Source organism: Ranitomeya variabilis, chromosome 3, assembly GCF_051348905.1.
Source record: "Ranitomeya variabilis isolate aRanVar5 chromosome 3, aRanVar5.hap1, whole genome shotgun sequence".
NCBI classification, from domain to species: Eukaryota; Metazoa; Chordata; class Amphibia; order Anura; family Dendrobatidae; genus Ranitomeya; species Ranitomeya variabilis.
Window position 1 is genome coordinate 628,070,890 of NC_135234.1, and position 18,044 is coordinate 628,088,933.

The 18,044-nt window shown below is 41.6% G+C and overlaps 1 long non-coding RNA gene across 1 annotated transcript in view; it reads right to left on the bottom strand.

Annotated features, from left to right (window-relative positions):
- Positions 1-217: 217 nt before the first annotated feature.
- LOC143818446 (uncharacterized) overlaps positions 218-18,044 on the bottom strand; it is a 28,230-nt gene continuing 10,403 nt past the window's right edge. Inside the window, exon 4 of the long non-coding RNA XR_013224553.1 lies at positions 218-352. This is a non-coding gene — a long non-coding RNA (uncharacterized LOC143818446). The remainder of the gene's footprint in view (positions 353-18,044) is intronic.

The window sequence follows — 18,044 nt, forward strand, 5'->3', positions numbered from 1 at the left end:
CCATTTTGGAGTTCACATTTTACTGGACTGGTTTGAGCGTGCCATATCACATTGGAAGAGCCAGAACAGTAGAATCCCCCCATAAAAGACACCATTTTACAAACTACACCTTTCATTTAATTCACCTAGGCGTGCAGTGATCATATTGACACCACAGGTGGGTCATAGAATTTTATACCATTGGGCAATGAAGAATAAAATAATTACTTTTTTCTCACCAAAATTTAGTTTTAGCCACAGATTTTACATTTTCACGCTGGTAAATGGGTACAAATGGAACCAAAATTTTTCCGGAGGCATCCTGGAGCACAGAATTTTCTATAATAGCTTGCGAACTCCATATACAGAGCACCTACAGTGGGGCAAAAAAGTATTTAGTCAGTCAGCAATAGTGCAAGTTCCACCACTTAAAAAGATGAGAGGCGTCTGTAATTTACATCATAGGTAGACCTCAACTATGGGAGACAAACTGAGAAAAAAAAATCCAGAAAATCACATTGTCTGTTTTTTTAACATTTTATTTGCATATTATGGTGGAAAATAAGTATTTGGTCAGAAACAAACAATCAAGATTTCTGGCTCTCACAGACCTGTAACTTCTTCTTTAAGAGTCTCCTCTTTCCTCCACTCATTACCTGTAGTAATGGCACCTGTTTAAACTTGTTATCAGTATAAAAAGACACCTGTGCACACCCTCAAACAGTCTGACTCCAAACTCCACTATGGTGAAGACCAAAGAGCTGTCAAAGGACACCAGAAACAAAATTGTAGCCCTGCACCAGGCTGGGAAGACTGAATCAGCAATAGCCAACCAGCTCGGAGTGAAGAAATCAACAGTGGGAGCAATAATTAGAAAATGGAAGACATTCAAGACCACTGATAATCTCCCTCGATCTGGGGCTCCACGCAAAATCCCACCCCGTGGGGTCAGAATAATCACAAGAACGGTGAGCAAAAATCCCAGAACCACGCAGGGGGACCTAGTGAATGAACTGCAGAGAGCTGGGACCAATGTAACAAGGCCTACCATAAGTAACACACTACGCCACCATGGACTCAGATCCTGCAGTGCCAGACGTGTCCCACTGCTTAAGCCAGTACATGTCCGGGCCCGTCTGAAGTTTGCTAGAGAGCATTTGGATGATCCAGAGGAGTTTTGGGAGAATGTCCTATGGTCTGATGAAACCAAACTGGAACTGTTTGGTAGAAACACAACTTGTCGTGTTTGGAGGAAAAAGAATACTGAGTTGCATCCATCAAACACCATACCTACTGTAAAGCATGGTGGTGGAAACATCATGCTTTGGGGCTGTTTCTCTGCAAAGGGGCCAGGACGACTGATCCGGGTACATGAAAGAATGAATGGGGCCATATATCGTGAGATTTTGAGTGCAATCCTCCTTTCATCAGCAAGGGCATTGAAGATGAAACGTGGCTGGGTCTTTCAACTTGACAATGATCCAAAGCACACCGCCAGGGCAACAAAGGAGTGGCTTTGTAAGAAGCATTTCAAGGTCCTGGAGTGGCCTAGCCAGTCTCCAGATCTCAACCCTATAGAAAACCTTTGGAGGGAGTTGAAAGTCCGTGATGTCTAGCGAAAAGCCAAAAACATCACTGCTCTAGAGGAGATCTGCATGGAGGAATGGGCCAACATACCAACAACAGTGTGTGGCAACCTTGTGAAGACTTACAGAAAACGTTTGACCTCTGTCATTGCCAACAAAGGATATATTACAAAGTATTGAGATGAAATTTTGTTTCTGACCAAATACTTATTTTCCACCATAATATGCAAATAAAATGATAAAAAAACAGACAATGTGATTTTCTGGATTTTTTTTTCTCAGTTTGTCTCCCATAGTTGAGGTCTACCTATGATGTAAATTACAGACGCCTCTCATCTTTTTAAGTGGTGGAACTTGCACTATTGCTGACTGACTAAATACTTTTTTGCCCCACTGTATGTGCTAAAAGAGCAGAATACCCCCCCCCCCCCCCAAGCAATTCAATTTTGGAAATTATACCCCTTTGGGAGTTTATCTGCAGATGTAGTGACCATTTTGGCTCCATGGGTGTTTTCCAGAAACAAACAGCAGTGCATGTTGCTGACTGAAAATTGCAAACTGCCGTTGTAATGACCAGTACGTTGCAGTGACCAGTATGTTGTAGTGCCCTTACATTGTGCCCAGCTCATGGATCCATAAATTAGGCTAGCTCTCATCGCTACAGAAAGCCCAAATATGTGGACACGTACTGTGGTTTACGCACGCTGTGGGGCTCAGAAGGGGAGGGGCATTTGGATTTGGGAGCACAGAATGGCTATTTTGCTTTTCCAGAGCCTTTTGTACTACAAGCAAATTGTAACCCGATATATATTTCATTGACAAATGATGGACCTGAGTGGGGACTTGCTCTTTTTGTGGATTTGGTTGAAACTTTTATTACGAACATTTTACATAACGTTTGGGATCACATTTATCCGGCGCTGTACGCTAAGCATTTACTTTTGGGTTTTCATCTAAATCTCTGATTGACGTGACAGATGAAACCCCGAGGGATCCATTCACTATAATGAGGCAGCAGAGTTACTCTGGATTCTGTCTGGCCTCTGTTCAGCGGTGCCCTTTCTTCAGAGCTGCACAAAACTTTCGCCGATGGCACTTTTATGCACTCCTAATAAAAAGACAGACACCGCTGGATCACAGGTAAGACAGTGGTGGGTTCCATCTGAATCACGTATTTCAGAAATTTGCATATATCTAAGGTCATAAAGGAGTTAATGTACATTGTCATAGTACTGATGCTGCTGTGTGGGTACTATAAGGCAACGCCTATGGTAACTCTAGGACATTCAGCTCAGGGGTAGGGAAAGTATAGAATATAAGCTATTACTTAGGTAGTGATAGGAATATATGGGCAGATAGGCAGTGGAGAGCCTATTAGTGTAAAAAAACAAAGTTATAGTGTAAGATACAGTAGAATATTTGGGACCAGCCCAGGTGGTCAGGTTAAGTAAAAAAGGGAATTATTTCCTGGTTTAGTGAGTTAGTGTATGTGCTAGGGTTGTTTCAAGGTCAAGCTGCATTGGGATGGATGCACGTGGAGCACATCTCGTTGTGGCAACAGGAGGCCATACCAAATTTTCTGCGGACACTCCCGTAATGTCCGGCTTGTACGGCTGAGCTAAGCACTGAGGAGTGTACCTTAATCCCTTCCACACAGAGGAAGCCAGAAGGAGAACTGCATGAGGGAAACGTAACGGATATCAGGAGTGCTGTGGTGCCAGATGGGAAATCCCTGAGGCTGACAGGAGGATCAAGTGAAGGGATAGTCTAAGCTGAACGTAAGCAAATGCTTGAAATGTATTGTGTTAATGGGACAAGGACTAAAGGGTGTTGTGTCTGATCCATGTCATTTTTTTAATTTGTTTATTTTACACTGTCCCTCACTGGAGCAGTGTCACCACCTGTAATACAGCAGTTACACAGGCCAGGTCAATGGTGGCGCTGGCCAATTACAGCCATGCCAAGTGCCCACAGCTAAAAAGTCTTTTAATTGGCTGCGCTGCAGTCTTTCAACAAGGTTTATTAAGCATCCGAACAGTAACATGGACTTGCAGGAGAAGTCCATGTTTGTTTCAAAATAATTTTATTAGATTTTGATCTTTAAACATAGGTAGGATGAGTTAGGGTGGGGAGGGGGGGAGGGGGAAGAGGATAAGAAGCAAGGGGTAGGTGAATCCCCTGTAACATTTGGGGATTCTAAACAGGAACTATGTACAATTTTGAACAGTTCAGACTGACAACATTACTTTTATGTATAACATTGTATAAAGTTTGTTAGTTAGTTCTGCATTTATTAATGACATTCATAGCTATAATGAATATTACATGACGTAACATGGATAGAGATGGAAAACACAGTTTAACTAGTGGTTCTCGCTGAAAGTTTTGATAGATCCGTGGGAGAGTAAGGCAAGTGGGAATCTAATTTGATTGGTTGGTGAGTGTGAGTTTGGCAATTATTTTATGTGATAGGAGTAGGGAATTGTTGATCCCATCTTGCCCATTTCTTTGTGAATTTTTTGCATTGGTCATTGGCTATAGCAAAATGGAATTCGTGGGATCTGTGTAAAGATATTCTCGTGATAATATCATTTATTGAGGGAGTTTGCTGTGTTTTCCATTGGGAAGCAATATAATTTTTAACTACTAAACATATATGTAATATCAGTAATTTCAGGTTATGTTCGAGCCGACCAAGTCCAAGGGACAACAAAGCACTCTGAGGCTTCAATTCAAAATGTTCATCAGTAAGTTTATCTATTATCTCTTTTGAGGTTTTCTTCCAGATGGGTTTTACTGAAGGGCAACTCCAAAAAATGTGCATTATGTCGCCTTTCTGGCCGCATCCTCTCCAACATTGGGCAGAATTAATGGTGTCCATATGGGCTAGTCTACTAGGGGTATAATACCATCTCGAGACAGTTTTAAAGTGGGTCTCTTGTAATGACATTGAGATGGTGGACTGATAGGAGGCAGTGAAGGCCTCCTCCCATTCCTCCATGCCAAAAGTGTTTTTTGTATCTTGTTCCCATTTTACCATTGGGGGAGTTTTAGATAGATTATGATCTGAATTAAAGTTATTATAGATGAATTTGTGACTCCAGAATATAGGATGTCCGATGTTATTCAAGAGTTTGATGGAAGCTTCAGAGAATTTGGGTTTTCTCCCCAAGAAAGATTCTATGTTTCTCTTGAGTATCAAAAACTCAAGGAAGGAAGAAGAGGGTGTATTGTATTGACCTTTTAGAGTTAGAAAGCTTAGGAATGACTCTCCTGTATGTATATCTCCAATTTTCTTTATTTTATGATTTGGCCAAATTTCAGGGAGGGGTTGGTCGATTATAGAGTAGGCCAAGGAGATGGGAATCTTTTTTTGAATATCTGATTTTTTTGGGCCTTTTTGAAGTGAGAGTTTTTTCCATGCTGAAGCTATAGCCTGAAAAATTGAATGGGCTATCAAGTCGGGGTAATTACCAAGTATTGTTTTATATATAATCCACTTCGGGTGGCGGTCATTATTTAGTGTTGTCTCTAGGTCCATCCAAATTGGCGGGTTAGAGCTTTGCAGCCAGTGTATACTTTGTTTAATGAGCAAAGTATAGTAGTGGGCTTTAATGTTTGGAATATTGATCCCTCCATTGGTTTTCTTTTTGAAGAGAGTTTGAGTGGCCGTTCTAGCTTTTTTTGAGTTCCATATAAAGTCATTTATTTGTGTCTGTAAGTGTGTAAGGCTGATGTCTGGGAATGGGAGTGGGACACATCTGAGGATATACAGGAGTTTGGGAAGGAAAAATAGTCTCATAGTTAGTACCCTACCCCACCAGGACAAAGTGTTGTCCCTGTGTGCTAGGGTTGCCTTGGATATTATCTCCTTTAGTAGGCTAAAGTTAGCTTTTATTGTGCCCTTGATTGTTTTATTAATTATGACTCCTAAATATGAAAATTCTTTATCACACCAGATTAAGGGTGTAGCGTTTTTAATGGTTTGGGTTTGGTCTTTACTTAATTCTATTGGGAGTATATTAGATTTAGCTAAGTTGATTTTAAAATTTGATAGTATGGAGAATTTATCTATGTCTTCCATTGCTTCGGGGATTGAGGTTATTGGATCAGTGAGGGAAAGTATGATATCGTCCGCAAACAATGTGATTTTATGGTGTTTAGTGGGGGTGGAGATGCCAGTGATTTTGTTGTTATTTCTAATGGTTTCGGCTAGAGGTTCGATGGCCATGTTGAATAGAATTGGTGAGAGGGGACAACCTTGTCTAGTCCCATTTCTTATGTTAAATGGGTCTGAAATTTGCGAGTTGCAATAGACGCTGGCCTTAGGATCTGAGTATAAGGCCATTATGCGGGATGTCATATCTTCATCGAAACCAAATTTGGCTAGACATTCTTTTAAAAAATCCCAATTGACTCTATCGAATGCTTTTTCTGCATCGAGTGATAGTAATGTGGTGGGGGTTTTCCGTTTCCTTGCCCAGCTAGTGATATTGATAATTCTCCTAGTGGCGTCCGTTGGTTGTCTGCCCCTCACAAATCCCATTTGGTCACCGGCTATTAGTTTTGGTAATAACAGACCAATTCTGTCTGCTAAGATTTTAGAGTATATTTTTACATCCACATTTATTAGTGAGATGGGTCTGAAATTTTCCAGGGTTTCTGGATCTCCCTTTGATTTTGGGATCACTGATACTATGGCCATTAACATCTCAGAGGGAAAGGAGCCTCCACGAAAAATATGGTTGAAAGTATCAGCCAGATGTGGGGAGAGGGTGTTTGAAAAAGCTTTGTAGTATGCATTGGTGTATCCATCTGGGCCTGGTGATTTATGGAGATTGAATTTTTTGATAACGTTTTCCACTTCCTCAGGGGTGATGGAAGTTTTGAGGGCATTTAATTCGTCGGGTGTTAGGGTGGGGAGGTTTATTTGTTTTAGGTATTTTTTGATTTTGTCTATTCTGACCTGCTTGTTTGTGTGGTTGTTTTGTAGGGGGTCTAAGTTATATAGTTTGGAGTAGAAACATGCAAATTCGTTGGCTATTTCCTTCGGGTGAGAGGTTTTGCCCATCCCATTTAGTTTGTTTATTCTGTTGATTTTGTTAATTGTTCTTTTCCTTTTTATTTTGTTGACCATATATTTTGTTGGTTTATTGTGTGATGTGTAGAATTTATAATTTGACATTTTAACTATGCTATCATACGGTGAGAATAAGGTCTCTCTTAGTTCCGTTCTAAGTTTGGAGAGTTCATTTGGGGTGTTCTGGGGGGATTTAGTTTTGTTGATTAGGTTATTTTCAATTATTCGAATTTTATTTGTCAGATCTTTGATTTTTTCCCTGGATTTCTTTTTTTCTTTGGAAGCTATACTCATAATCACGCCTCTAATAACTGCTTTGTGCGCGCACCAATTGGTGCATGGGTTCGTTAATTCTGGCTTATTGTTCTCGAAGTAGTTTTTTATGGCCTTTTGGATTATGGTTTTGTTAGCTGGTTTATGTAGAATTTTAGCGCTACATCTCCATAATCTGGTGTTAAAGAGGGGGGGGCCAATCATTATTTTCCCTAGGACTGGGGCGTGATCAGAGATCGTTCTGGCCCCAATAGAAATTTCTTTAACATTTGTCAAGGAGTAGATATCAGTGGTAATTAGGTCAATTCTTGATGCCGTTTGGTGTGTATCTGAAAAATGAGTATATTCCCTGGAGTTGGCATTAAGGCATCTAAAACAGTCATGTAATTCATTGTTATCTAGCCAGGAGTTAAGACGATCTGCAGTGGGTCTATTTTTGGAGGAAGAGTCTAATTTGTTGTCCGGAGTGACATTGAAGTCACCCATTAAGATTAGTCCACCCCTTCTGACCTCTTCGATTTTTTTTATGATTGTGTTTAAAAATTGTATTTGGCCTACATTTGGGGCATAGATGTTGGCTACTGTGTAGTCTTGATCGTTTATTTTGCAGATGAGTATATGGAAGCGGCCCTTTTTGTCTTTGATTTCTCTTATAAGCTCAAAAGGGGTAGAGCCCTCAATTAGTGTCAGTACTCCTGCTCTTTTCTTAGTGTTACAAGCCTCAAATATGTGAGAGAATTTGTGATGTGTAAAATAAGGATGATTACCCTCCAGGAATTTGGACTCCTGCAGGCAAATGACATTGGCCCTGGACTCGGTCAGCTCTCTCCACAGCGCGTGTCTTTTCTTGGGGTTGTTAAGCCCTCTAACGTTGTAAGACATCAGGTTTAACTCCATTCTTAGTTCTAGGTGAGTGATCCAAAAATGGAGATAGTTAAAACAGTGAGTATAAACAAATGAACAAATTTTAAATGGAAGAAACGCAGTTACAACTTTGTTACACCAGTACACTGTTTCCGGACAATGTACACTCCTGTAAGGAAGAAAAAATATTAGACTAGTTTAGCAGGGTAGAATTAATGAACAGGTAGATCCTAAGGGATACTACCGCTTCTCTATTGGATACCCCTGTGAAAGGAAGAAGAGGGAGCAAGAACAGGCAAGCATCCTAGTAGCAAAGATATCTAGACTTTACAAACATAACATTTTCAATTCTTGGGTTTGGTGAAGGTGTCCCTGATCGATCCAATGAAGTCCATTCCTTCTTTGGGTGAGAAGATTGGAATGGTCCGCCCACTAAAACTCACTAGTAGCTTCAGTGGGAAACCCCACTTGTAGGGTATGCCTTTCTCTCTAAGGAGGGCGGTGACCTTGCCGAACTCCCTGCGGCCCTCCAATGTTTCCTTAGATAGGTCTGGGAATACCTTTAGGTCCTTGTAAGGTTCTGGGAAAAATTTGTTAGCTCTCAGGTAGTTTATGATCTTTTCCTTCGTTTGGAAGAAATGGACCCTAAGGATAGTGTCTCTTGGAATATCAGAGGCTATTTTGGGGGGTCGAGGAAGTCTGTGAGCCCTGTCAATTGTAAGATCAGAAGGGGACAGTTCTGGGATTGCCGTTTTAAAAATCTCCTGAATATGTTTTGTTAGGTCTTCTTGATTGATAGCTTCCGGGAGCCCTCTAATTTTTATATTGTTTCGGCGTCCTCTGTCTTCTATGTCCGCCATTTTGATTTTCAGTCTATGGATTTCCGCGGAAAGGTATTCTAGATCTACATATGATTCTGCAGCTCCTTTTTCAATTTTTTGTATTCTCGTTTCGTGGTCGTCTATTTTTTTATTGATTAGGTTGCAAAATTTATCAAATTTGTCGTCTATTTCCCGTCTCTGATTTTGGAATTTTTCGTCAAGCACCCTATCCATTTCTTTCCAGAAGTCTGGCTGATTACTTTGGATTGGGGGATAAACATCCCGCTGGGCTCTTTGTGGGCTGTCTCTCCTGAATCTCTGTTTTTCGGGACTGAGATTGGGGCTTTGGTCGTTGTAAGATTCTTCAGATTCACTGAGGTCTCTTACATCTTTATATTTTTGGCTTGAGGCCCCTGGCATGTTTCTCTTTGATGAAAGGGAAGAGTCCATTTTTTCCATCTGATGTGGATTGTCATCCGTTTTTGTTTTTCTTCTGACTACTGGTTGCTGATTTACATCTCTCGGAGGAGATCTGGATCTAGCTCTCATGGGGCTAATAGGATTTACCTGATCTCTTTGAGGATTTCGTTTGTTATGTGTTTTGTTTTGTTTAATGACGTTTTGCGATTTCGGTGATTGTGGTGTTTGTGAGGGCCCTTTAAGTCTTGAGAAGCTCATAGTGGTTGAATGTTTGGCTTGGGTTGATAGGGAAATAGTAGAGTAATACCGGTGGGGCCCGGTGTGGGAGCCTCCGCTTTAAATGCCCTTTTAGCGGAAATTATGTGGCTCGGTGGTCTTTTTATTGGTTGGCGCGGGACAGATAGATGCCACTGGTGGATCTGTGTGATTATATTGATAAGTCCCTTAGCGTATTGAGGTTGGTATGCTGGTGCGGCGAGGATGTGACGTTAGAGCTTTATGTGTAAGTCTGTAGAACTGATGTAGCTGTGTTCAAGTCAAAGTGTCACAGATTACTAGTGTATCAATACGTTGCTATTTATTAGGGTGCCTTTAGTCTATGTCTAATTTTATGAATAAGTCTCTCTCCCGCTTATTATTGCACTTGTTCCTGTGAAAACGGCTACTGTGATTGCTTTGCTAGCAGGGGTGCTGTGACTTGTAATTCGCTGCTTTTGCTGAGCAGCAGCTGCTTCCTGTGTAGTGTGTAGTACCAGAAGCTGGGCTCGGGGGGAGGAGGGAGGGGCTCTGCCTCCTATCTGCCATCAGTCAGTAGAGCTGAGCCCTGCTTGATTCCTTGCCTGTACCTCCAAACCGGGAGTTGTGGAGTGCACCAGGGGTTAAGTCTGCTCTGCCGCTTTGCTCAGGTGAGTTGAACGGCGTCGGGTCTCTCCCCTACTGTCACTCTTTCCTGCGAGTGTGAGGAGAGGGGGGAGGGGAGCGGCTGCTTCTAGCCGCTGCTATGTGTGCAGATCTCTCCGTTTTCACTCGCTCCTGCGAGTGTGGGAAGGAGGAGGGGGAAGTGGCTCCTCTCCCGCCGCTCTTATGCGCTCTATTGGCTGGGAATTCCGGCGCGGCTGGAGAACGGACAGACAGCTTCAGTGGCAGTTTAGCCGCATTGTCCTTACCTGGTCACGGCGGTCCCTGTGCCAGTGGGGGACTTGATTATAAGCCTCTCTTCGGCCAAGATTAGGCCCTGGAGGTACCTCGCTGTGCCTGGAGAGGTGCGATGGGGATGTAAAAACGCTGTGGAGGCGCTGCTGTTGGTCAGCTGCAGAAATTTAGTCCCAGGCCTCTGATGTGAGTGGTAGGCCTCAATGCAAAAGTCCACCGAAATGAGAAATAAAGGTCTTGAAATGTGCTGGGCTATATTCTGGATCGATCCTGACTGTTTATGGAGCTGGATGTCTAGGATCTGGTAGGGTTTTTGCCGGATTTGGATGTCTTCCCTTGGAGCTTCACACTCTACAGCCTCATGCTACGAGCTCAGGGGGCGGAGTCAGAAGTCCATGTTTGGAGTTCAGAATCCCTACATAGGAGGAAGCAGATTAGCCCCAGTTACAGCAGGATGATGTTACCACTGACGGTGACACCATCAGTTTGAGTCAGTGCTCTCCATACAACGTTCTGTCTGATCACAAATGACTATAAGAGATCAGGAAAATCGCCGCCACAATCTCCATCTGCGCACGCGCGGCCTAGGGTGTTTCATTTTTCCGAAGATATGATTTTCATATGACTTTGCTTGAATCCTTGGTCTAAGTCATCTAAAAAATCCATGTAAAATTTTTTAGCGAAATCGATAAATATTTAGGGGTTGCACACTTTGATCACTTTTATCTGAAAGTACTGAAATTCATGAAAATGTATCATCGACATCACACTAATGTGTATGTTGTGTTTCTATTATGTTTCGCAGGTAGTTAAACTAAAAATGAGTACTAGAAAGGGAATTTGGTTATTTGAAAAGGTGCCTGGTGGTGAATTTTTGGGGAGCTTGTCTCCCTTCCAAGGAACAAGTGCTTTTAGTTTTTATTTACCATCACAAGGAAATGAAAGAAACGCTCTTGTGTGCTGCTAAATCCATAAGTATTAAACTACAGGAAGTGTGGAAAAATGCAAGTATCCCTGTCATGACAGAGGAGAATATCCGAACTCATATACAGAAGTTATACAAGGAATATCAACATCTGGGTAAAGAGAAATCAAGAAACACTGACAAAGCAAATATGAAGCGGCAGATTTGGAAAGGTGATCTTGTTGAGTTATTTGATATTGCCAGGCAAAATGTGATGTCCATGAATAGCGTACTAGAAGACAGTAAAGCATTCCTTATGTGACAAAGAGAGGATCGTATGAGTTCATCAATGAGTGGTGTAGATAAGGTTCTTGCCTCACAAATTAAAAGAGGAAAATAAATGCAGAAAAAAGGAGGCATACAAGATGAAACATTATAAAGAAATCGCCAAAATGAACAAGACAGTTATAGTGGAACACACAGTCTCATCTCTATCATCATCAATTCACAAAGATGATGAATTTTCTGCACCACCAGTGAAAAAATCTTGTGCAGGTCGTAGATTAAAACCTCTTGATCACACACTCATGGCTACATGGGATCGAAAACAACTCTCCATTCGACAACCTTGGTCACTATGTTTAATGCATTTCCATATCTCCATCTACCGTTTTACGAGCTCGGGTGATTAACAGAAGACAAACGGCTGAGAACGTGGAAAAGTCACTGTTTGAAAATCCTCCTCATTTAGTCTTACATTGGGATAGTAAATTGTTGCCCTCGGTTGCCTGTGGAAGTGTCAAAACTCTAGAAGATAGATTTGCTGTTCTTGTAACTGGAAAAGATTTTGAGCATTTGCTTGGCATACCTGTGGCCCAGAAAGGTACTGGTGAGCTAATGGCTGAAGTTATTATTCAGGAGGTGGACCGATTCATGCTACGTGACTGTATCATTGGTATATCTTTCGATACAACTGCATCTAATACAGGAATGATCCAAAGAGCATGTATCAGAATTGAAACTGAATTTGGGCGACCATTGTTGTGGTTGGCTTGCCGCCACCACACCCACAAATTAATCTTGAAAGTAGTATTTGGTAACTGTTGTAACATACCATCAAGTGGTCCTGACATCCAGATTTTCCGAAAGTTCCAAAATCAGGATAATTCAGTTGATAAGAAGTCTTATTCCACGATGTTAGATGAAGAAAATCCCATTCAAGGTTTTCTAGAAGAACAACGTGTGAAAATGGTGGACTACCTCAACAATGTCTTGAAAGATGACAGTCATCCAAGAGAAGATTACAAAGAGCTATTACAACTATCACTTTTATATCTTGGAGGTTGGGAAGAAAACTATTTTAAATTTAGGGTTTCAGGGGCTCTGACTGAAGCAAGGTGGATGGCAAAGGCCATATATGTACTCAAAATTGTGCTATTCTCTAAACAATTGCATATTTCTAATACTGAATTGAAAAGAATAAGAAAAGCAGCACTTTTTCTTGTCTAATATATGTCCGCTTTTGGCACGAGGCAGTTGTAAGTCGATGGGCTCCAAAGAATGATTTGGAGATGCTATAGCTTTTGCAATATTATCCAGATAAAGATGTCAGAGAAAGTGCCCTCACAGTGGCTAAGAGACACATTTGGTATCTGTCAGAAACTAACATAAGATTGTCATTTTTGGATTAACGTATCAGTCAGGCTGAGAAGGATAAGATGTTTGAAAATTTAAGAATGCAAAGAAAAAGGAACTGAAACGGTTGGAATGTAAAAACCTTTTTGAAGGAAAAGACTTCAGCGATTTTGTTACAAGTAAAACAAAGACATTCTTTCAATTGTTTGGGATCCACGACGTAGAAGAATATTGCAGTGATACACTAAGAAGCTCCGTCAGTGCTCTTAAGGTGGTGAATGACACCGCGGAAAGGGGCATTGCTCTGATAAAGAAGTTTAATAATTCAATCAGAGATGAACAACAGAAACATTTCTTGTTAAGAGTTGTCGAGTATCATAGAAAAGCCTTTACCAAGCAAACAAAAGAAGGAGTTGCATCTTTCACAGCACATTAGTGTAAATCATTTAATACGTATGATACTGCCTATCAATGTTACTGTTTATTGTCACTATTAGGCCGGGGTCACACTAGCGTATTGCATCCGATGCGAGAGAATCGGATGTGATATGCTAATGACACTTGGCTGCTGCTCTGCTATCAGCAGGAGCCGGGGGTCATGCGTCTGTGCTCCGAGCCTCTCACACAGAGCGGATTGGAGCACAGCTGCGGAGGAGGAGAATTGAATTTCTCCATCTCCTCCTTTGCCGGGGTCAGCGTTTAATGCTCATCACTTGGATGATATCCGAGTGATGTGCGTTGTCTCACTCTCACCCATAGGCTTATATGGGTGCGAGTGAGCAGAGACTCGGCCAAGTGTCGGTGACAATTGCAGCAAGCTGCAATTTCACTCACACACTGAAAACGGCCTGGGAAAAAAACGGTGATGTGAGCTGCCCCATAGTAGAATACTGGTCTGAGTGCTATGCGATTTTTTATCACATAGCACTCGTCCTTATTACGGTCTACTGTGACTACGGCCTTATTCTAAGTTTTTAGTTGTTTGAATTTCTAATAAAAAATACTTAACATTGAAAATCTGTTTTTGCGTACTTTTATTAAACTGATAAAAGTGTGCAACCTCTAAATATTGTTCGATCGTCTTGAAATTTGGCATATATACTTTTTACATTAGTGAGTCTGCAAAAATTTGACATTTTAATTTTTACCATACAAAATTAAACACCCTAGCGCGGCCTCCCGCGGCCATTTTCCTGAAGCCCCGGGAAGCAGAGCACTTCATCTGCGCACACGCGGCCTCAGGAAGATAGCCGCCGCCACCGATAAAGCCATGATTCACCCGGCTCTGCTGCTTACCTTGGATACCGGGCCGCTGCATCACCTCACCTTTGGAAGGGACCCTGCTCACGCCATACCGCTCACTGCGCCTCATCATCTCTACACCTCTGCTGCCGCCACAGCACTGCTGTAACCCCCCCATGGTCACCAGGCCATGGCTTTGCCCACCTAAGCAGGAAGGGACCCTGCTCAGGTGCACGCCATATCGCCCACCGCATCACCGCACCTCTGCCGACACCATGCCTCCTGTGACCCCGCTCTGCCACCGCCAGCCCTCAGGTAAGATACTGTAAATTCGGACAAGAAGATGGACCCCCATCTTATAAAAAATCTTTTTTCTGCAATTTTCACCCCAAATTTGGGGTGCGTCTTATGGTCCGGTGCGTCTTATAGTCAGAAAAATTCGGTATATATATATATATATATATATATATATATATATATATATATATATATATATACATACATGTTGGATGCAGGAAGTACTCATAACCACCCCTTTAAATTTTTAACTCTTTGTTTCATTGGAGCCATTTGGTAAATTCAAAAAAGTTCATTTTTTCTCATTAATGTACACACTGCACCCCATCTTGACTGAAAAAAAAAACAGAAATGTAGACATTTTTGCAAATTTAAATAAAAAGAAAAACTGAAATATCTCATGGTCATAAATATTCAGACCCTTTACTCAGTATTGAGTTGAAGCACCCTTTTGAGCTAGTACAGCCATGAGTCTTCTTGGGAATTATGCAACAAGTTTTTCACACCTGGATTTGGGGATCCTATGCCATTCTTCCTTGCAGATCCTCTCAAGTGCCATCAGGTTGGATGGTGAACGTTGGTGGACAGCCATTTTCAGGTCTCTTCAGAGATACTCATTTGGGTTTAGGTCAGGGCTTTGGCTGGGCTAGTCAAGAATGGTCACAAAATAATTCTGAAGTCACTCTTTTGTTATTTTAGCTGTGTGTTTAGTGTCATTGTCTTGTTGGAAGGTGAACCTTCGGCCAAGTCTAAGGTCCAGAGCACTCTGGAAGAGGTTTTTATCCAGGATATCTCTGTACTTGGCCACATTCATGTTTCCTTCAATGACAACCAGTCGTCTTGTCCCTGCAGCTGAAACACCCCCCCATAGCATGATGCTGCTACCACCATGTTTCACTGTTGGGATTGTATTGGGAAGGTGATGAGCAGTGAATGGTTTTCTCCACATATACCACTTTGAATTATCACCCAAAAGGTCTTTCTTCGTCTCATCAGACCAGAGAATCTTATTTCTCATAGTCTGGGAGTCTTTCATGTTTTTTTTAGCAAACTCTATGTGGGCTTTCATATGTCTTGCACTGATGAGAGGCTTCGGACCACTCTGCCATAAAGGCTCGACTAGTGGAGGGCTGCAGTGATAGTAGACTTTGCAGAACTTTCTCCCATCTCCCGACTGCATCTCTGGAGGTCAGCGACAGTGATCTGATCTTGGAGTTCTTCTTTACCTCTCTCACCAAGGCTGTTCTCCCACGATTGCTCAGTTTGGCTAGACGGCCTGGTCTAGGAAGACTTCTAGTGGCGCAAGAAGACAGTATCAGATCGGCACTGAACGAGCTGTCATAAAGCAATCCAGCTGCGAGGCTAATAGCTTCTTCAAAAGTCAGACGGAGTCAGCTACTAGTGAAGTGGGGGCGGTGCTCTGCAGCTAAAGTCAATGATTCACATGAGAATGAGGATAAAGAAAGAATGCGGCACTCACCCGGTTTCTTCCACTGTAGTTCATTCTTTATTGAGCGTGGCAATCCATGTTAAACACGGCACAATACAGGCTAAGGCATGAGGAGGGAGCAGTGGGGGAGTGTGCAGAGACAAGACGGACGACGGCCGTTTCACGCTCAGGCGCTTCTAGTGGTCCCAAACGTCTTCCATTTAAGGATTATGGAGGCCACTTTGATCTTAGGAACCTTGAGTACTGCAGAAATTCTGTTGTAACCTTGACCAGATCTGTGCCTTGCCACAATTCTGTCTCTGAGCTCCTTAGCCAGTTCCTTTGACCTCATGATTCTCATTTGGTCTGACATGCACTGTGAGCTGTGAGGTCTTATATAGACAGGTGTGTGCCTTTCCAAATCAAGTCTTATCAAATTAATTAAACACAGCTGGACTCTAATGAAGGAGTAGAACCATCTCAAGGAGGATCACAAGGAAATGGACAGCATGTGACTTAAATATGAGTGTCTGAGCAAAGGGTCTGAAGACTTATGACCATGTGATATTTCAGTTTTTCGTTTTTATTAAATTTGCAAAAATGTCTACGTTTCTGTTTTTTTCATTCAAGATGGGGTGCAGAGTGTACATTAATGTGAAAAACATTAACTTTTTTGAATTTACCAAACGGCTGCAATGAAACAAAGAGTGAAAAATTTAAAGGGGTCTGAATACTTTCCGTACCCACTGTATATACAGTTGGAAAAAAAGTAATTAGTCAGCCATCAATTGTGCCAGTTCTCCCACTTAAAAAGATGAGAGAGGCCTGTAATTGACATCATAGGTAGACCACAACTATGAGAGTCAAAATGAGAAAACAAATCCAGAAAATCACCTTGTCTGATTTGGCAAGATTTATTTTGCAAAAGTTATTCTCAATATTTTGTTATATATCCTTTTTTGGCAATGACATAGGTCAAACGTTTTCTGTAAGTCTTTACAAGGTTGGCACACACTGTCGGTGTTATGTTGGCCCATTGCTCCATGCAGATCTCCTCTAGAGCAGTGATATTTTCAACCTGTCGCTGAGCAACACAGACTTTCAACTCTCTCCAAAGGTTTTCTATGGGGTTAAGATCTGGAGACTGGCTAGGCCACTCCAGGACCTTTATATGCTTCTTACGAAGCACTCATTCGTTGCCCTGGTGGTGTGCTTGGGACCTTTATCATGCTGAAAGACCCATCCACATTTCATCTTCAATGCCCTTGCTGACTGTTTGAGGTTGTGCACAGGTGTCTTTTATACTGATAACAAGATCAAACAGGTGCCATTACTACAGGTAATGAGTGGAGAACAGAGGAGCCTCTTAACCCCTTTACCCCCAAGGGTGGTTTGCACGTTAATGACCGGGCCAATTTTTACAATTCTGACCACTGTCCCTTTATGAGGTTATAACTCTGGAACACTTCAACGGATCCTGGTGATTCTGACATTGTTTTCTCGTGACATATTGTACTTCATGATAGTCGTAAAATTTCTTTGATATTACCTGCGTTTATTTGTGAATAAAAATCAAATTTGGTGAAAATTTAGAAAATTTCACAATTTTCCAACTTTGAATTTTTATGCAATTAAATCACAGAGATATGTCACACAAAATACTTAATGAGTAACATTTCCCACATGTCTACTTTTCATCAGCACAATTTTGTAACCAAAATTTTTTTTTGTTAGGGAGTTATAAGGGTTAAAAGTTGACCAGCAATTTCTCATTTTTACAACACCATTTTTTTTAGGGACCACATCTCATTTGAAGTCATTTTGAGGGGTCTATATGATAGAAAATAACCAAGTGTGACACCATTCTAAAAACTGCACCCCTCAAGGTGCTCTAAGCCACATTCAAGAAGTTTATTAACCCTTCAGGTGTTTCACAGGAATTTTTGGAATGTTTAAATAAAAATGAACATTTAACTTTTTCACAAAAAATTTACTTCAGCTCCAATTTGTTTTATTTTACCAAGGGTAACTGGAGAAAATGGACCCCAAAAGTTGTACAATTTGTCCTGAGTACACCGATACCCCATATGTGGGGGTAAACCACTGTTTGGGCGCATGGCAGAGTTCGGAAGGGAAGGAGCGCCATTTGACTTTTCAATGCAAAATTGACTGGAATTGAGATGGGAAGCCATGTTGCATTTGGAGAGCCCCTGATGTGCCTAAACATTGAAACCCCCCACAAGTGACACCATTTTGGAAAGTAGACCCCCTAAGAAAGGTATCTAGATGTGTGGTGAGCACTTTGACCCATTAAGTGATTCACAGAAGTTTATAATGCAGAGCCGTAAAAATAAAAAATCAT